The sequence below is a fragment of the Benincasa hispida genome, chromosome 2, assembly GCF_009727055.1.
Source record: "Benincasa hispida cultivar B227 chromosome 2, ASM972705v1, whole genome shotgun sequence".
Taxonomy (NCBI): domain Eukaryota; kingdom Viridiplantae; phylum Streptophyta; class Magnoliopsida; order Cucurbitales; family Cucurbitaceae; genus Benincasa; species Benincasa hispida.
The window spans coordinates 38,493,058-38,514,818 of record NC_052350.1 but is presented as its reverse complement, the minus strand read 5'-3'; the positions used below and the strand labels follow the sequence as shown (position 1 = coordinate 38,514,818).

The 21,761-nt window shown below is 38.8% G+C and overlaps 1 long non-coding RNA gene across 1 annotated transcript; it reads left to right on the top strand.

Moving 5' to 3' along the window:
- Nucleotides 1–685: 685 nt before the first annotated feature.
- Nucleotides 686–15,979, top strand: LOC120071627. The gene is made up of 2 exons (XR_005480303.1): nucleotides 686–1,035; nucleotides 15,771–15,979. It is a non-coding gene; the product is annotated as an uncharacterized LOC120071627 (long non-coding RNA).
- The last annotated feature ends 5,782 nt before the right edge of the window (nucleotides 15,980–21,761 follow it).

Genomic DNA, 21,761 nt, shown 5'->3' with positions numbered 1-21,761 from the left:
ATTGTCTCGTTAGTGTCGCTCTCTCTAGTATCGCTCTCTTTAGTCTCGCTTTCTCTGTTGTCGCTCTCACCAATTTCACTCTCACTTATCTTGCTCACATTCTCTCTTTTTACTCGTCTTCAACCTCAAAACACATTAGTAAAATATATATATATAGGTTCACGGTATTTCTAAACCCCAGAACGACCCACCCTTTCCGGTGTCGCTCCCTTTAATATCGCTCTCGTCAATTTCACTCTTATTTATCTCGCTCCCATTATCTCTTTTTACTCGTCTTCAACCTCAGAACATATTGAAAACAAAGAAAAACCATAGATTCACAGTATTTCTAAACCCAGAACGATGCACCATTTCCCCATTACCGATCAGTTTAAGACATTTTCAGGCACAGATTGAAATCACTTACTGATCATATTCGATTTTTCGGCCGCAGTGGAATCTTTTGCAAGTTCAAATGATGGATTTTAAAACTTAGCGAAACTGTCTAGAGCTTATGAGCGATATGAAGCCATTACGTTTGAAGAGTTTCAAGTTTTGGTTGGTTTTCAGTAAAAAGTAAGAAGACAAAGAGATGAGGGCAATTTACGTAATGTGATATGACGATGATGTGGGCCGAGGGTCAATTTATATTATTTTTAAAAATGAATTATTTGATATTTTAGGCCAAAAAAAAAAAGGTAATCCACACAAATTTCCAAGAGTCGAAAGAAAAAATACGCAATGAAACCAGCCAAACGACTCTCCTAGTGTCACTCATAGGAAACTAACGTTTCCATATGAAACATTCTGCAAAATTCCGTTTCTTTTGCTACCCAATCAATCAAGCCCCTTTCAATTCAGAGAGAAGTAGAACCAATAGAATTCAAGATTAATGGAGTTTCGTCGTAATTGGGTGTGAGTCTGTGTAAGAATTCAGGTAAGAAGACAGAGTGTCGAGGACTGCGACGGAGAGGAGCCACCGCCATTTTTTGTTGGGCTGGACAGAATCTTCAAGCTTCGTTCGTCTCAATCTCACTCGAGTTCTGCCTTCGCCAGGTAGGTAAATGGGTACTAGCTATTTGAATCATTACCGTATATCTTGTTGGTTTATAGTGATTTATTTGGGAATGTTCTATAAAGGACATGAAAGTTTTAGGGGTATAGAGTTTACAATACTCGGTTTATAAACGAAAATTTCTAACCAATTAAATGATGGGTTTTAAGACACATATTTGGGTCTTCAATTTCGTAGTTCCTATGTTTTTTTAGATGCTGAGTTTCCCTATGTTGGAAAGTGTATAATAAAGCAGTGAAAATTGTACAGGAATTATAAAGCCAAACTAAAAGTTCATCAGTAGTTGATGGTTTGAAAAAGCTGCTTGTGATTTTGGGTAGAGGCGCGCTGTTGAATCCTCTCCTTAGAGAAGATGTGCCTCCACTTGTCCTTGAGTATTTCGGCACTCTAAGAAAGCTTGTGTGCAACTAAGCAATCTTACGAATTTCTATTTCTATTGGACATGTTTACTCACAAAAAAACCTTTTGGAATCGTAGAGTTTCGGTGTGAAATAAGGTTTCTAATAAATTGTCTTCACTTCTAGCGGAAGAAGACATTAAAAGCGTAAAAAGGCCTACACACAACCCACGTAATTTAACAATTTCCTTAGAAAGGGGAGAGGAGACTGACTCCTCCTCACAAGCTAACTAACCAATAAAATAAATATTTAAAATAAAATAAATTAAAGAAAAATCTTTAAATTATCCAACACCTTACATTGAATCACCGAATAGTTATTGCCGTTCCTGCACTGTGGTTATGCAGTAGCATCGTTTTTGGGAAAGGCTGAGTGTGTTTGAGGTGGATGTTATAGATTGGATTCCTAGTTACTGTTACTTCTTTTGAAAGTGTTGGCATCTGCAACTGTATGGGCTAGGCTCGTTTACGACTTGGATGATTTCTCGCAGGAAAGCAATTGGTAGTTTATAGCCCGTATGTAGATGGGACTTTACTAATTGAGTGGTGAATAACAGATTTGATTTTGCTGTGATGAATTTCTAGTTAACTGTTGGATTAAGTTGTAAAATGAAGTTCGTTTGATATTATTGGCAGTTTCTTGGGAGTCCTGGAAAGAGAAAAGGTATCGAATGTTAGAATTCAGGATTAGTTTGCAAGTTAATTCATTGAGTTGGTTGTGTACTGTCAATTATATTTGTTGCGACACTTCTTTATTTAGCCTATTAAAAGCATTTTGTAATATGAAAAATTTTATTATCTTTTCATTATTTTGAAAGACTTTGAAATTGCATGGGGAACCCAAAATTGGGGTCGGAGTCCTTTTCGGTTTGAGAACATGTTGTTAGAGCACCCTTCTTTTAAGGCTAATAGTTCCTCGTGGTGGAATGTCGAGGTTCTAGGTAAGTGGGAAGGTTATTGTTTTACTATCTTAGTCCCACTTTCTCTAGAGAGGCTTTTGTGGATTTGGTTTTTTGTATGTCCTTGTATTCTTTCATTTTTCTCAATGAAAGTTATTGCATCTATTAAAAAAGGGGGGCCAACCTCCAAATGTGTCAAGTGTCATGGTGGGAAAGGAATAAATTATGACCCAGTGAATAACAAGTTTTAGCTGACAGATTTTTTTATGCTAAGTTAGTAAGCTGTGAAATTATATAAGATTGTCTTTTGGTGATAACTGGAGGTCCATGGATTTATAGTGTCTGATTCCAGAAAGATTGATGGGAAGGCATTCTAAGTCCAAGAATTCTAGTTCATTGGGAGAGAAAAGGCCGACTTTTGCTTAATTGTCATTGAGCTTTAAGAATATGAATATTATTGTTCGGACACGTCAACCATAGTCGCCAAACTAAGTTGTCCGTGTTTCTTAGAATATCATGTTATTGTACTTGATAAATATTTAAAACTTCAATTTTGAAACACCTCATCATTTCATAATTGTGGCTTGTTCAAGAAACTTATGCTTTATTTGATCACGATTTGTGTCTAGTTTGTTCAATCCTACTTCAGGACATCAATTTCCATTTCTCCACCTACAAGGCAAACATAGATTGAATGAAGGAATGACGAAGAGATTTAGGTTATTTAGAATTGTGTTTTGGAATGAAGGTCAAATACTGATCCAAAACCTTGAAGGTAGGGCATTTTTGCTATAAGAACCTCATAACATTGAAAATGCACGTGAGAAAGGTCCGTTCTAGCCTTAATCACAGTTCACGACAACCTGGACTGATGACCACGTAACAAGATTAGTCAACACCTTTCATCATAAAGAGTATCTAAAGCCAAAATGATCACTTCTTTAGGACTCTCTCTACCAATATACATGTGCAAACCCCTTGGACATCAAAGGAGCTACTAAGTCTTTAAATAATGACTTTTATCCAGAACAATCCCGAAACATTTGAAGTCCAATTTTTCTTGTCTTTTGAGGTCACGAACTTCATTTCTCATCTTTCAGGCTCTTCCTTTTTTTTTCCTGAAAAGGAAACGAGACCTTTCATTGTGTTAAGTGATATATAATTAAATCTACCTTCACCTATCATTTTAAGCTTTTGGGTCAATTGGTGGATTATACATGGTATTAGAGTCCATGATGTCCAAACGGGTATTCGGTCCAATAAAAAGAAATTGCGATTCGATCAAGAATGGTGAATCCAAAAGAGGCACCATCTTGAGGGGGCATATTGAGAATCCCACATTGGAAAAATCAAGGGATCCCTCACTCCTTATAAGATAGATGAGCTACCCTCCCATTGCCAATTGATTTTGAGATAGAACCCCATACTATCAAACACATTGATAAACTAAAAAGAGTTTAATGCTCAAAATACAATAACGTAGAAACTGAAAAGTGAAAATAAATATTCAACTAAAAGATTTAAACTAAACTAAATAGAGAAAATGAAAGCGTTCCAAGTCAAAAAAATGTCTTGAATAGAATAATTAGAAAAAACTTTTGAATGAGAACAACAAGAGGATGCAAGTAGACGTATCCAAGCGAAAAGACCAAGAAAGGGCTTATCATGAAAAACCCACTGATTTTTCAAACCATATCTCAGACAAGAGAGCTTTCATTGCGTTAAACCATAAGATTTGAGAAGAAATTTCTCCCATGCTGATTTAGAGAATCTACACAAAGAACAAATAATACAAGTCTTCACTTTGAGCCAAACATAGAGGGCACACCGAGGGAGGGAGACAATGCTGTTGCAACTTGTGTTTTAAGACTCCTCCTCTTACAAGAACTTGCCAAGATTTCAATTCTTTTACCTCACGTCTCAAAGATATATGATTTATTTGTCCTGAAAATTTAATAACCCTTGGAAAAAATCATTTGGATGGAAACTGATTTCTGACCCAAATGTCATTCCATGAAGATGCCCTTTTATCACCCACCCTAATTGTAGAAAGCCTTTGAAGGATGCCTATAAGGTTTATGATGCTCCACTCAAGGGCTCCTGCCTCCTTGTGTGACATTTTTAGTGCAAGTGCATAGTCTATTCACAGATCTCATGCTATTGGTTTTTACTAGTATTGATTTCCCTTTGTCTTTTATGCCACCATTGTGTGATTAAAAATTAGAATATACCCTGGACACTAGCTGGTGTCTTTTTATTATTTTTTCCCCTTTGTTCTTAATGATAAGGAACAAGACAACTGTTTTCTTATAAAAAATTAAAAATAAAAATAAAAAGGAGAATGAAGGATCATACTCCAAATTAGAGAAGATAGGAACTAGGTCCTTTAGGACTTGTAAGTGGTAACATGGATCATGGGTTATATGATTGGTGTTCATTCCCCACACGGAGTTAGGGGTGTGAGTTCTGCAATTTCATAGAATTTTTAGTGCTTGTTTCTCTTGGTCTTAATTATTTGAAGCCAAGTGAATCAATGTTTAAGCTGTTTGAGTAAAATCAAAATTGATGAATGATTAATTTTTCTTATCCCAAAAAAAAAAAAAATGAATGATTGATTGTATTGCTTATGACTTGCTTACTGTCAACGGACAGAACTAGTCTATAGATTTAAATTGGCACATTTTTCAGCAATGTATCACTGTGAATTTTCAGCAATGTATCAGAAAGTGTATCTGCCTGGGAGTGTGCCTGGCAGTTGCAATAGGAAAGAGAGACAAAATTACCTGCATTGGACTACTAAAATGGACCATCTTCTTGCCAGGACTCTTGTCAAGAAAGTAAAAGAAGGAAATAGGGTCGATGGCACATGGAAGCCTGCTGCATATACAGCAGCTCTTCAAGTCTTGAATGAAAACTTTGGTGGTGGTTTAACTAAAGAACACGTCAGAAGTCGATTAAAAACTTGGAAAAAACAGTTTCGGATTTTGAAGGAGGTTCTTGCTCATAAAGGGTTTGAATGGGATGGGGCAAAAAAGACGATCGCACACTAGTTCCTACACGATCGGATAGCTTCCCTAAACGATCGTATACCATTTCCTAAACAATCGTTCAGTAAAACCTACATGATCATGTAGTTTCTCCTAAACGATAAGCATCGTGCTATACGATAATGTCTTTTTCCTCCCACTTGCTTATCGTCTACACGATCTGTGCTTCCTCCTTCCTCTACCAAATTCACCAAAGACCACGCTTTGGGTTCTCACTCTGAGAATAACTGGGACTCTTTTCTTGTGGCGTCGTCCCCGCGACGTTCGTGTTTGTGCGGTTGTTCGTGCTGCTATAGTTGACGATTCTGCTGGGTATTGGTAGATCGCGTGGAGGTTTCCGCTGCGTTGAGTTCCAAAGTTTGAAGACTGTCTTCAACTGGTATGGCAACTCATTCCCTTGTTATTTGTTGTTCATAGCATGCCGATAATTACTGTTTGTTTACATAACTGTATGTTTGAATGTATATTGGTATTTTGGTCACAGTGAGATCGGAGTGATCCGAACGTGCTCATGGAACTCTTCGGTAAGAGATCCTTCATTAACCATCCTTTGTACTTCAGCACGCCCTGATGGAGAGAAAAATCTTGTACTCTGTCTTCCTTTTGTAGTACACGACCCTTAATTCATTGTAACCGATCATCCTGCTCTACTTCCTTCTGAATTACAGCCATATCGGTTAAAGTAGGAGCCGACAAGTGAACCAACTGAGTTTCCATATCCACTATGGACAATGCACCCGTGGCCCCATTCTCCAATCCCGGACGATAGACTACTTCAAAATCATAACCAAGTAAGTTAGCAACCTTCTTCTAATGTTGCGGTTGTATCGTCCTCTACTCGAGCAAAAACTTCAATATTTTCTGATCAGTTTTAATGACAAATCATCTTCCTAGCAAGTAAGGTCGCCACCTTTGTACGACCATGACAACAGCTAACAACTCCCTCTCATATACCGGTTTTGCACGATCTCTCATTGACAGAGTATGGCTGTAAAAAGCAATCGGCCTTCTCTGCTGCACTAGCATAGCTCCCATGCCATACCCCAAAGCATCGGTCTCCACCTCAAAGGGTATACTAAAATCAGGTAACGCCAACACGGGAAATGTCATCATAGCAGTTTTGAGCTTTTCAAAGGCGTATTGAGCTTCCTTCGTCCACTGAAAAGTCCCTTCTTTTAAAATCTATGTCAATGAAGCCGCTATACTGCCATAATTTTGTACGAATCTCTGGTAATAGCCAGATAACCCCCAGAACCCCTTCACCTCCTTAATTGTCTTAGGTACAGGCCACTCCAACACTGCCTGCACCTTCTCCGGATTACGTTCACTCCTTGCTTTGAAATGATATGCCCCAAATATTCCACGTTGTCCTTTGCAAATTGGCATTTCTTCCTATTAGCATAAAGCTCATTCTCCTTTAACACTGATAGTACCCACCTCTAAATGGTAAATGCTCCTCTAGATTTCTACTATACACTAGTATATCATCAAAGAATACTAACACAAAATGACGTAAGGCCTAAATATGGTATTCATCAGTGCTTGAACTGTGGAATGTGCATTGGTTAAACCGAAAGGATTACCAGGAATTCATAATGCCCTTTATGTATCCGGAAGGCAGTCTTCTCCACATCCCGCGGGTACATCCTTATTTGATGGTAGCCCGACTTTAAGTCCAGCTTAGAGAATAAAGCAACTCTATTCAATTCGTCAAAAAGCTCTTCCACCACTGGAATCGGAAATTTGTCTGGAATGGTGGCAGTGTTGAGAGCACGGTAATCCACACAAAATCTCCACCCTCCATCATTCTTTCTAACCAGTAGAACAGGGCTCGAGTAGGGACTGGTTCTTAGTCTAATGATGCCCAAATCCAACATTTCTTCGACTAATTTCTCCATCTCTGCCTTCTGGTGATACGCATATCGGTATGGTCGAACATTTATTGGACTAGTTCCTTCCTTCAAGTGGATATGGTGCTCTATACTTTGACGACGAGGCAGTTCCTCCGGCCATTTAAATACATCCTTAAACTTAGTTAACAAGGTTGATAGAGATTCTGGTATTATGTCGATTTCCTCACTTCTATATTGCTCTGCCAAAAATTCACCTCCGCTCATCATTCTACATTCAACCAAAAACCCTCGATCTTCAGCTGCCTAAGTCTTCACCATACATTTCAGACTAATTCTTGCTTTCGTCGGACTTGGATCCCCCTGCAAAGTAACTTTTCAGCCCTCATGAACAAATGTCATTGTTAAATTCCACCAATCGACCTCTGTTTTTCCCAAAGAGTGTAACTGATGACGGGCAGAAATGCACGTCATTATAAGCCTTTTATTAGAATTATGAGGGCTGTTAAGTAGAAGATGTGGCGATTATACTAAGAATTCATGAGAAAACGAGCTTGCGTCAATCAGCATTAAGAATCTCGGCTAACCCACTTTTATGCGTTATTATGCGTTCAATTGTCTATCTTTGTAGCTAACGTGGGAAGCGATCGCATACGCGGAAGCCAGGCTATCGCAAAGACGACCGCATGCGGGGAATCTCTCCATTGCAGAGACGAACGCATACGTTCGACGCATGGATGTTGCGGCCATCAACCGCATGCGTCCATTGCATAGAAATTGCGGCTGTCAAGCGAATGCGGTCATCGCAGAGAGATTGCAACTACAGAATAATAATCATAATAAAGGGATGACCGCAAGGGTGGTGGACTGCTTTGATACTCCAGAAATCAAGCATGAATGCATACCTCGGGAGTATCAAAAGGTATGTTGACATTTCACCTACCACGCCGTTAGCAGCAGAGATTCAAAGTAGGTCCATCACGCCGTTAGCTGCAAAATTTCAGAGAAGGATCATTAATGCTGTCGGCGATCAAACTCTATAAATAGAAGCCGTTGAGCAGAACTTCAAATTATCCAAGTTTCTACCTTCGGGTGGATCCTTTTGATCCAGATCAAAGCATGAGAAGATGGAGTCTTGAGAGTTCTTCATCCCCTCAACTATTCCGAGTGACAACCGGAGCCTTCGCCGGAGTTACAGATCGAGAGAGTCTACTCCATTGCCCATCCATGGAACCACTGGCAGCCTTGACATACATCTGATGGAAGCAAGACATTGCTTCTATCCGTCCCTCCATATCTCTTCTATCCTTGTATTGTATTGCATTTTGGCTTAAGAGATTAATACATTTTATGATCAATGCATTTCTATATTTTCCTTCGATTCCATCTCCATCTTCATTTACTTAGGATCCTTTACTTTCATTGCATCACTAAGTAAGACTGTTAGAGTATCGCATATTTAATCATGCGACATAGGAATATGAAGCATGTAGCAAACCACTGGGAGGTGTGCGTTGCGCGAGTGTTGTGAGAAAACCTTATTTGTTTAGTGTGAAGCTGTAGCAACGCTTGTCTATAAGCGGACGCAATGCTTGTCTATGAGTAGAATCAGCAGCAACCAATTGTCTGGGAGGGTAAGTAGTTGATCACATTAAGCAATGTAAGCAAGTGTTCACTAGAGATAGGAATAATCTTACGTCAACCATGTTTATATGATTACCTTGTCTTATGAACACATCATTCATCATTTAGACATACTTGGGAGAGTAGTCTAAAAACCAAATCTCGACTCGAGAGAGCGGATTGGATCGCATAAGCAAGAACGAGGACTTAGGAATATGCTCCGTTTGCTACTACACAGCGTATGCACTCGTTAAGTAGGATATGGTGATATGTGGTCATCTTGCCTATGTGTGAGAGCACGTGAGCGGGAATAGAGACTTAGAAATAAGGCCTCTCGACACTATCGCATATACATCGCATGCGTCTACGTCAAGTGTGTATAGCATAATCGCATAGCATGCGTTGGTTGGTGTTACCCTTGCGGTCAAGCTTAGTTTTGCGGTGAAGACATCCTCACCATTTTATCTATTTTCCCATACCTCTTACTACGCGTTAACAGTTGTCGTGTCTCTTGTCTCTCACCATCATACTTCCACTGCTTAATCTGATAGTTAGGAGTAGGAGTAATGCATAGCCTATAACTTTCAACATTCTTTTATTCTTCGCCGCAAACACACTACCGCATAACGTTTAGCTACACGTCCCCGAGTTCGATCTCGGATCATCTGAGAAACTTGCGATCTCGTTATACTTGGCGAGAGCGCAAGAAAACTTGTGATAGAAACGCATGGTCATTGCATAAGAGATTAACGCATACTGTCCATTCCAACGCATGAGAACAAACGCATAACCTAAGACATGTATCGCATAATACTGCATCCCAAATTTACGTCACCATGTAACCACTGCATCCCCAAAATCACGTCTACACTTCCTAGCTCTAATGGCAGGAAGCTATCATTCGCCTTCCATTCTCCTATCATCATTTCCACATTCTTACATACTCCCTTACCTCGCACCACGATTCCCGATCCCAAAACCTTCCCGTAATTTGTTGTTTCTAGGATTTCCACCTACAAACGATTTGCTATTCCTTCTGATATGAAGTTATGGGTAGCTCCACATTCAACCAGTATTACCACCGGTTCCCCTTTAATCTCCTCTTTAATCTTCATTGTTCGAGGATTCGTCAAACCCACAACTGAACTCATTGAGAGTTCCGCAATCGACGAGACTTCTTCATTCACGGTCAGCATGTTCAATTCCAGCGTCTCCTCTCTCATTTCGTCTTCTTCGTCCAATTCCAATTCTTCATCGGACGTATGCACAAGTAGCCTCAGTTATCTCAGTTCGTGCCCTTTGCACCAATACCCCACAATATACTTTTCATCGCATCGGAAACAAAGTCCTTTCTCTCTCTTCGTCTAGAATTCAATGTCTGTTAACCTTCTTGCCGGAGTTTCTCTCCGATTATCGTTAGTCGACACACCTCGCAACGTAATTTTCCTCATCGGAAATATCTCTCCAGACTTCCCTCCTTCTTTCATTTCACTACTACTTCCCGATTTACTCACATTTTTAATATTAAATTTCGAAGAATTCGAGTTTTGGATCTTACCTCCGAACATTCGCGCCCGACCCGCTTTGACCCGTGCATTCTCTCTATCTTCAACACGTTGCACTAATGACATCATTTGCGCTAGCCCCGACGGTTCCCAACATTCGACCTCAGCTTTTATCCACGGTGTTAAACCGTTCATGAATGTCTCTTCCAACACTTTGTTCGGTAGGTGTGGTAATGGCTCTACCAATTTATCAAACAGATTTCGATATGCTTCTATATTAGTTTCTTGTTTGATAGCCAAGAATCTACCACAAATCGATCCCCCTCTTGAAAATCAGAATCGAACTAACATTCTTCACTTCAGATCTTTCCAATCTTTGAACGGTTCCCTACCTTTCTTAGACCGGTACCAGTCTAACACGGCGCCGTCGAAACTCACAACCGCCACCGTCATCGTCTCGGATTCAGTCAGTTTATGAATCTGAAAGTAGCGATCTACTCTGAATAGCCACGCATCTAGATCACTTCTGCTAAACATCGGCATCTCGACTTTCTTGAATTTGCTTCGATCGCAAGTCGCTTCTTCACCCACTACTTTAACTGAACCATTCGTTCTGCACACATTATTGTTGTTCGATCCTTCCGCCTCTTCCGTCACTTTCGTTTTTCCCTTCGTCATTTCCGTAACATACAAAATGAGCACTTGTTGATGTTTCTCTGCTTGGAATCCCAATCACTCAGTGCTCTTCGCAAACGACGCCAAATTTTCCTCTACGGTTGGTAATTTCTGCACTTCGACTCTGAGTCCAAATATCTTCTGGTCTAGCAACTCCAGCTTTTCCTCAAATCGTTTCTGAGCCATGCTTGCCCAGGTTGTTGCTCTGATACCAATCTGATAGGAAATTGATCTTTTAAAATGTTTTTATTAATAAATTGTAATTACACGATCGTATATCAAAACAGCTAAACGATGAACATATACTTTGCTAGACAATGACAACCAATCAACAACTACACGATCGTTTACACTTGCTACGTGTTCGCTTATAATTACTAAATGATCGCTTACAATCATTATACGATCGCTTACAATCACTACGCGATCGCTTACGATCACTACGTGATTGCTTACAACAACTATACATTCGTCGGGATTCTCTACACGATCGCCTAGTAGATGAGGTAGGTGATCAGTAGTACTCCTCCGTTGCTTCTACACGATCAGACTAACCCGAACTCCCACACACGAAAGCTCACTCCCCTTACCCAAGATATTCAGTTCTTCAATGTCTTCTCTTTCCGTTTCCTTCTTCTTTTCAATCAGAACTTCTCCCAACAGAATTGAAAGTCATTTAACTGTGGTCCCCAACTTCTTTAACCACCGCAACTGCCACTTTTTCCATATTACCCTTATTCTTCCTTCTTTGATATTACAGTATAATCGGAGGTCTAGTAGGTTTCTCCACACTCCTTGTATAAATAGAGTATTACAGTCTTGATTTGACAAGAGAGGAAATATACAGAATACATATTGTGGGCAGCTCTGCCAAACGTCTAATTTCTTCCTTTTCCTTTTATGTTTTATCTTTTGTCTTGGAATTGAAACCTTGTCTTGGTATCAAAACATTAATGCCAACGCCCATTCATCAGTCAATACAAAGGGAGCTTCTGCAAATCTTACCTTTAGTAGTCCTCCTTTGAACTAGCTTCCAAACCAAATTATTTCAATCAAACTTGATAGGATAAACTTCCTTCAGTAGAAGAACTTGGCTCTCCCCATCTTAAAAAGCTATCACTTGTTCGGGCACCCATCAATGTTTGTACAGCTAGAGAGTCCAACTACTCAGCAAGCAACCTCGGTAAATCCCACCTATGCTGCCGTAGTAGCACAAATGATGCCAACATCTGAAGTTGAATCAACTCAGGCATCTAGCTCCACAACTGTTGGTACTCAAGAAACTGGAAATCCCAAATATGATTCATGGGTTGCCACCAATCAATTACTATTAGGCTGGTTATACAACTCGATGACACTGGAAGTCACCACACAGGTTATGGGATACGGAACCGCAAAAGGTTTATCAAAACTTCCATATGAATACGAGTAAAAGTTTGAATCCAAATGGACCAATCCAAATCACTTCAGTGGTAATCATCCTCCGCAACAACAAAATAATGGGTAACGTGGAAACTGTGAAAATGGTCGTGGCAAGGGACGTGGGGGCTGGAATGGCAACTGGAACAATAAACCATTGTGCCAAATATGCTCAAAACCAGGCCATACTGCCCTATCGTGTTACAAGCTTCTTATTCGACAATTCTCTCCTAATCCGAGTAGCGAACAGAACAACCGTGGATATATTTTTCCAATTAATTTTCCACCTAATTAAGGCCATAACTCATCCCCAAACAAACCTTCATAGCAACCGTCAATGGAAATCCGTTTGTGGCAACTCCAGAATCTGTCATAGATCCAAGCTGGTACGTAGACTGTGGGGCTCCGAATCATGTCATCTCTTATCATAACTCGATGACAAATTCTTTTGACTATGGAGGTAACAAAAAAATTTTAGTTGGTAATGGTTGTGAATTGAATATTTCACATGTTGCCTTTTGTCAACTTACTACTAATAATGGAGTTTTAAATCTTAAGAATGAGTTGTGTGTGCCTGAAATTACAAAAAATCGTATCAGTGTATCTAAGTTAGTTCAAGACAACAACAAGGTTTTATTGAAACTCATGTTGGTTATTGTCTCATTAAGGATACCAACACGAGTAAGGTGGTGCTGAAGGGAAAGCTTAATGAGGGGCTATACAAAGTTGGTCAAATTGGAGTCATTAGTAGTGCTTCAAACTTAGTTGGTGCTGGGTTGAAGTCGGACAACAGAACAATGACGTACTTCAAGGTAGTAAAAAATGGGAGTATTAATGTTGTCTCGAAGTAAAAAATGGGAGTATTAATGTTGTGTTTAAGTCTATTTTGCATCAAAGGCCTGGACATCCATCTGCAAAAATTTTGAATGATATAGTTTAACTTTATAATCTACAAGTGAAAGTCAATAAAATAGTTCTCTACATCTTTGTCTCATGCTAACTCTCCCTTTGAATTAATTCACTCCGACTTGTGGGGCCCTACTCCTGTATTATCCACCGAAGGCTGTAGATATTATATGCATTTCTTAGATGACTTTATCCGTTTTGTGTGGATTTATCTGTTAAAGTTGAAGAGAATGGAAGGTCACTCTCAGTATTCACTTTCTGTCGAACTCCCCACGAAATTCTCTCATTGTTCTCTCGTAGCTTTCTCTTTTAGAATTTCAGTCCAACATCTTTGTTGATCACTTTCATTGTCAGATTCAGAAATGGAGAGAATGTAAGTGATATTCAACGATTTCTTGTCCTAGATAGCTTTCATAATAAGTGTCGTTTAGCATTAAATGAATGATCGTATAGTAATATATACACAATCATTCATTACAATATAAATGATCGTTCATAAATTACTAGATAATCGTTTGTTACAATATAGACGATCGTTCATAAATTACAATACAACCGTACAGTAAATTATAAATGATCATGTAGTAATTTATACACGATCGTTTAGTAAATTATAAACGATCGTGTAGTTTATACACGATCGTTTAACATAAATTACTAGACGATCATGTATAAATTACTACATGATCGTATAGTAAATTATAAACGATCGTATAGTAATTTATACACAATCGTTTAGTAAATTATAAACGATCGTGTAGTAATTTATCAACAATCGTATAGTAAATTATAAACGATCGTGTAAACATTTATAAACGATCGCATAGTAATGTATAAATGATCGTTCACTTATCAATGATTTGTTTATCCCATTGTAGATCAATGACACTATTTCGCATCTTTGTACGATTTAGTGGGGATTGGGATGAGTCCGAAAGAAATTACGTTGGTGGTCATATGAAAGGTCTGAAAGTCAAAAATGATATAACAGTCAGTGAATTAGTGAGTATGATGCACCAACAATTGAATATTTATTTGGATATATTTGATATACACATCAAATGTTGCTACAATCTATTGGTCCCGACTCCCCCAATTGACATAGTCGACGATGAAGATCTTAGCTTCTTTTTAGAAGGCAGTGATGCATCCCGGATGCTGTTATTTATATCAATTATACCTTGCGAAAGTCATGGAGTACACAGGACAACATGTACCAGCATTGATGCAACTTAGTAATTTGAATAACTAAAATTAAACTTCTATTGCTTACTTAATAAAGTTTGGATTTTCACTATAACTACTAATATTATTAATATTATTATTGTTCATATTACTATTGTTATTAACAATATTAATTTAATGATAATATTATTGTCATTATCATTATTATTACTTAGTATTACCATTAATAATAATATTATTACTAATGCAATGTTAAATATTAACTTTTATTATTATTCTCAGTCTCTTCTCCTCCTCCTCCTCCTCCTCCACTTCTTCTTCTTATTATTATTATTATCATTTCACTATTACTACTATTATTACTATTATTATTATTATTACTCTAATTATTATTACTAATACTAATATTATTAATATTATTATTATTATACCACTACTAGTACTACTATTATTATTATACGAATAATAATCTCATTATTAAAGGATTAAGCGTAATTAAACTAATACTCTCAAGACTTAATGATTATAATTTTCAAGATAAATAAGCTACATTCATCAAGATCTTTAAATAGTCCTAAAGTTAGTTTTAATTATAAGTGCTTTACAAATTTTATAGGATCAAACCATAAGGAATAATAAGGAATAACTAGGATCGCAGTCAAGGTAAGTAGTTTATCTCACCCTCTCTTTAAGTGTTTTATTGTAGTGTACCTTTATTATGTTGCATAATTATGTCATTGTTATGTTGCATTACATGTTTAAAACGTGTTTCTCGACAAGGGACCCCATGCATTATGTTTGTTCACAATGATAAAATAAGATTAAAATTTAATTAGGTAAAGGTTATGCTTCCAAGCAGGGCATATATGGTTGCACCCCTCTAGACCCAATTCTATGTCAAGTTTATGCTAGGGACTAACAGGGTATGTATGGTTGCACCCCTCTAGTCCAATCTTAAGTTTATGGTAATGGTTGATGTTGGATGGGACTCTGGCCCTACTGACTGCATAACCTGCTAATCATCAGATGGGTTAGTTTCCGCTTAAGTCCTCATCTTCCTACTAGGTGGATAAATTTACGTTGGAAGCATAACCGACCACCACATGTTATTATATGTTTTCATGACATGTTGCATGTGATTGTGCATTTGGTCACTACCTTATGTGAGAATTACTTACTGGGTATATTATATACTCATCCTATTTTACAGACTTTGTAGGTAAGGACACAACGTAGGTGGCAGAACTGGACGTCGTTCAAAGGGCCAAACATCAAACTCATTATTATGGGCATATATGCATTTTGTATCACTATGCTAATGTTTTATGGATCCTGGTGTTTTGTAAAATAAACTTTTTATACAGTTTTCTACCTAATTAATAAAATTTTAGATATGTTCTTTTGAAATTTTTACCAAAACTCATCTCATGATAGAAAAGTCTAAGTATGCATGTCGTAGCGGTTGTATCATAATATGTAAGGATCTAGTCGTTACAGTTTGGTATCAGAACATTTGAGTCAAGTAGGCTCTACTACATTAAAAGAGTCATGGTGTTTGATGGTTCGGCCTGTTAAGTGATGTCCATAGTTATGCCAAATATGTTAGTAAATGGAATTTTCAAATAAGTAATTTAGTAAATAATTTAGTAAACATAGGTCTAAGTAATAAAAAAAAAAAAAAAAGGATTAGATTGCTTCCTTACTATGAAAAAAAAATGTGTATACCAGATGCCACCAGAAAGAGCTCCAACACGACGAGGCAGACCTCGAAGTGAATCCATAGGGGTTCAAAATCAAGGACATGAACAGACGCCTTACGTGTTACTTACACCAGATGCGTTACAAATACTAATACAAAATATGAGTAATGGAAACACAATCTCATCCACCACACCAATAACCAACGATACAAATGACTCGAAGATCATTCGAGAATTCAGGAAGTTCAATCCTTCAACATTTGATGGATCATCTGTGGATCCAACTATAGCAGAGAATTGGATAACAGAAATATAAACTATTTTTCACCACATGAACATCCCAGAAGAATAGAAAGTAAATTGTGCTACCTTCATGTTAAGAGGCGATGCAAAGTTCTGGTGGGAATCCACACAAAGAACAATCAAAGGTTCAGTCTCATGGCAGCAATTCAATCAGACTTTTTACAACAAGTATTTCCCTTTGACAGTGAGATATCAAAAGGAAGTGGAATTTCTTAATCTTTGTCAAGAGAACATGTCGGTGGCAGAGTATGAATGGAAATTTGATTGCTTGTCTCACTTTGTTCCTCGACTAATGGACACATAAGAGAAGAAGGTGGAAAGGTTTATTTGGGGATTAAGAGAAGGCATTCGAGGCATTGTTACTGCTTTCCGACACAAAGAGTATGCCCTTGCCCTCGAGCCGGCCTTACTCATAGAAGTAGATCTTGCTACCAAAACCTCAACTTCTGAATGAGGATTCATGCCAATCAAAGAGAAAATTCACCCAACAAGGCTTTCAACATTCACAACGGCAAGTAAAAATTTTTCAAAGCACTCAGGGCGTACAGTCACAATAGAAGAGTCAAACATTCACATATCCTAAGTGCAGAAATTGTGGAAAACACCATCAGGGGCAATGTCTTCGGAACTTAGGGGTGTGTTTCAACTGTGGCCAGACGGGTCACTATGCAAAGGCTTGCCCAAAGCTCGTCAACCAAGTATCAACTGCCCAGACCACCCAGCCTACTAGTAACAAGGTTACCCAACAATAGAAAGATGGGTGCTTGCTCTTACATGTCAAGAGGCAGAGGATCAAGATGCAGTTGTTACAGGTACATTACCCATCCTCGGGTATTATGCCTTCACTTTATTTGATTTGGGCTCTAGTCATTCATTCATCTCTACAACATTTGCACAACATGCTCAACTAAAATCAAAGCCCTTAGGCTACATTCTATCCGTAGCTACTCCTGCCGGAGTATCTATGTTGGCCAACTCAGTAGTGGAAAATTGCGAGTTGTCAGTATCAGAACATAAACTAGGGTTGACTCTTATCATCCTAGACATAAGTGATTTTGACATAATACTAGGTATGGACTGGTTAGCAGCAAACTATGCAATCATAGATTGCTATAATAAAGAGGTCATATTCACCTTTCCAACAGGAAAGTTTAAATTTAAGAGTTCTAATATACAATCAACCCCAAGAATATTTTCAGCCTTAAAAACTAAACATTTGCTCAACCATGGGGCTTGGGCATATTTAGCAAGCGTGGTGGATTTACGAAACCAAAAGGATGAAATTAAGGCCATTCTTGTAATAAGAGAGTTTGAAGATGTAATCCCAGAAGAGTTACCAGGTTTACCACCTAGTTGAGAAATAGAATTTTGTATAGATCTAATTTTGGAGCTGAACCAATATCTAAAGCACCATATAGAATGGCACCTGCGGAATTAAAAGAACTCAAAATACAATTACAAGAATTGTTAGATAGAGGATTTATACGCCCTAGCGTGTCTCCATGGGGAGCATCTGTCTTATTAGTTAAGAAAAAGAATGGATCAATGCGTTTATGTATAGATTATCGGGAGTTGAATAAGTTGACAATAAAGAATAAGTACCCACTCACACGCATTGATGACCTATTTGACCAATTGCTAGGAGCCTCAGTATTCTCCAAAAATAGACTTACGGTCTGGATATCATCAACTACGAATCAAGGAGTCTGATATACCCAAGACTTCTTTCCGAACAAGATATGGGCATTATGAATTCGTTGTGATGCTTTTTGGATTAACGAATGCCCCGACAGCCTTCATGGACTTGATGAATAGAATTTTTAAGGACTAGCTTGATAACTTCGTGATCATATTTATAAATGATATTTTGGTCTATTCCAAGTCTGAGGCAGAACATGAAAAACATCTTAGGGACATTCTTTCCATATTAAGAAGTAAAAAGTTGTATGCCAAATTCTCCAAGTGCGAGTTTTGGGCACGACAAGTTGCCTACCTAGGGCATATTGTAAAGCAAGAAGGAATCTCAGTGGACCCTGCTACGATTGAAACAGTTAGCAAGTGGCTTCACCAACAACAGTCAGCGAAGTGTGAAGCTTCCTTGGATTAGCAGGATATTATAGACGATTTGTGAATAATTTGGAATCGGAGGTATGCAACACGTCCCTCTACTCAACTTGGTAACCTTCTCCGATCCGTTCTTAGCTCCCAATGAATTGCCACACACTCATTCCAAGTATTCATGTGAAGCAGCTGTTAATGGAATGTGGGATAAAGGGTCCAAAGCCTTTCTTCCAGAACCTTGATTACCCTAGTAAAGATATCCCACGCAAGGAAGAAATCCTCATGGACCTGGGATTCCAAGGTCCTTTATTCACTTGGAGCAACAAGAGAAAGGGTCTTGTCTTTGGATACAACCCATAAGGGTTTGCCTGTTCTTTGTACATAAACCCTTGAGCTCGATGCGCCTGAACCCCGAACCATCTTGACCTCGGCTAAGTCCGGGAAGCCGCTTCTTAGGAAGCTTACCTTAAAATTTCACCTTAAAAATTCTCGTGGTTTGACTTGGAGCCTTAATTCTTCATCGACGATCTAGATTCACCCGCGAATTGAACCTCTTGTCACTTTCTTCCTTCTCCAGCCTTATTTCGGTGAGATTTTCTTCTAGCAGCACTGCCTCTGAAATTACACTCATAGAGCTTTCCAACAACACCAAAAACTCTCAATTTGCACAGGAAATTGTTCAAACTGACCTTTTGAAGTTCATCCTCCCTTTTATACTACCCCCACCGTTTATCATAAATGTTTAGCATGACGCCTCCACCTCAAGTGGACTTAGTTTAGGAAATTAAGACAGCCGGTGCCCCTAATTGGTGGTTTAAGACTGATTACTTCACCTACTATGAACAGATGCCTTCAACTAGGTTCAACGCACATCATAGTTCTCACGCAAACCTATTCCAACGCATGTGCTTTGTGCCTTGACCTCCTCTTGGCTTCAATCATCATCGCAACTCCAGCCCTTTCAGCTTTGCAAAGCCTGACCGATGCAAGCTCTACTCATTGCATGCCAAGCTTGATCATCACACACCTAACCATCGCCCAAGCCACTGCTTGCTTGAATGCCCGAGGCTTGTCTTGTCGCAGCCCCCATCGCATGCTAACCTCTAAGGCTTTGTCCGCACGCTACACCTCAATGCACAACCTTGATATCGCTTCCCCTCGCGTGCATGTGCTAGGTTGAACGCCCAGTCCATGCCAACGCCTCAGCCTCATCGGTCGTGCGTCCTCTCTTTGTCAACGCTGAACACCCTCCTGTTGCATGCATACTAACCTCACAAGACTTGGTTGCTACATGCCTTGTCCATAAATAGGGTTGCTTGCACTCAACATGGTTCCTCTTGGCATGCACATCCCACGCATGGCTTCTCCTCACTCGGCCACACTTGGATTCCTTAAGAGCTTAACTAACCTCAACAAATAAGTAAGGCCAACGCCTATGGTTCACCTCCAACGCCTAACACAAAGCCAACACATGGCTACACACTAACAATACTTAGCCAATTTCTAGCTTCTCCTGAGAGTCAAGCTTCCAAATTTAAACATTTCTTCTAACTCTTCACCCACTTCCTTACAATTAAACATTAGTTCTCACATTAACCTACTCATCATACTGGTCTCAGTAGTAAACATACACAAGTAGGAAAATTAGGGTTCAGGGTTTACAAGTTGGTTGATCTTCGTTCATGGACATGTACGTGTATGGAGTTTAATTAACTCGAGATCCCGTGCTCCCATGTAATATCTACAGCGACCCTGAGAAACATTAATGTTCAAACGTTATGTGCAAAATGGTTTACAGTTGAGTGTGTGCTTGCTGCTTAAGTCGAACCAATCTTCCCAGTCGGGCATAGACAATAATGGGTTTGAAGACCAGATCTTAGAGATTTTGAACCAATTCTACCACCGCAAAAGGTAGCAAGTGTAGGTTGATGTTAAACCATCAGGATACCTTCAATTGGAGAGGAGCCACGACAAATACATAGGTGTACATGATGTGGTCAAAGAGCAAATAACAAGTAAATAAATAAGTGTTGGTTTGTTGTTTGCGTTGATGAAAAAGAAATAAATAAAGACAGCGGATTTGAGAAAAGACAGTTGCGTTGATAGATGCAATGAGTATGCAATGAATGGGTTGAGAAGATCTTTAGCTAGCATTACTAGGGAATGCGTCAGACTATGTGATCATGTTACAACCATGCACAGCAAGTCATTTTCCAATGTAAATGCGATGCTCTTAAATCTAGGACGCATGTGTTGAATGCAAAATGTCTATAGAGCTCATCCCTAAGTCTCTACTCTTGTCCTATGCGATGATGCAAAATGCATGAAAGCAAGGTGACCGCATATAATCATATCCTATCTCTAGGATGCATGTGATGCGTTGATAACAAATAGTGCTCATTCCTAAGTGTCTATCTCTTATTTATGCGTTCTAATATGGCTCTTCCGAGCCTAGATTCTAACCTAACCTTCCCAAGTCTAGATCCTATCCTTAGACTACCCTCCCGAGTATCTCTAATGGACGAATGAAGCATACATAAACAAGATAATCGCAAAGAATGAAGATGCTCTAGTTGTGCTAGCTAAATGCTTCTCAACCCATTCAATTGATTTAGCTACTCATGCGTGAATAACAAAGATTGAACAGATATAGAGAAAGAAATTCCATTCTTATAAATGGGTTGAGTACAAAATGACAATGGAAGTTAAATGTAGAGAGCCTGGTACCAATTCCTTGTTGACCAAGGCATTTTACACTAAAATCTCTATTCTGATCTAAAGATGTTCCCGCTTCCGTAGGCGTTGGCCCTCTCTCTGTCCTTAGAGCTTCCGACGCTCTCCTAAGCTTACCGAAATGATTTACCGAAACAAATTTCTCCCTCGCGTCCACCTTAAAATGAAAGAAAACTAAGAACAAAGACGTGCGGACTGATCAACTTGGTTAACCCCTTCTCTGAAGAATGCCCTTGGTATTTATAGAGCATCCATGGTGAAAGGCGGCTTCTCTCTCCTGGTTGTATAGATGGGACAACTTTAATTCCTGATTGATTCACTGAATAATTATCATCGATAAAGCTAAATGTACTTTGTGACCGTTATCGGCTGTCAACTTAATTTGGATTCGACTGTCATCAGCT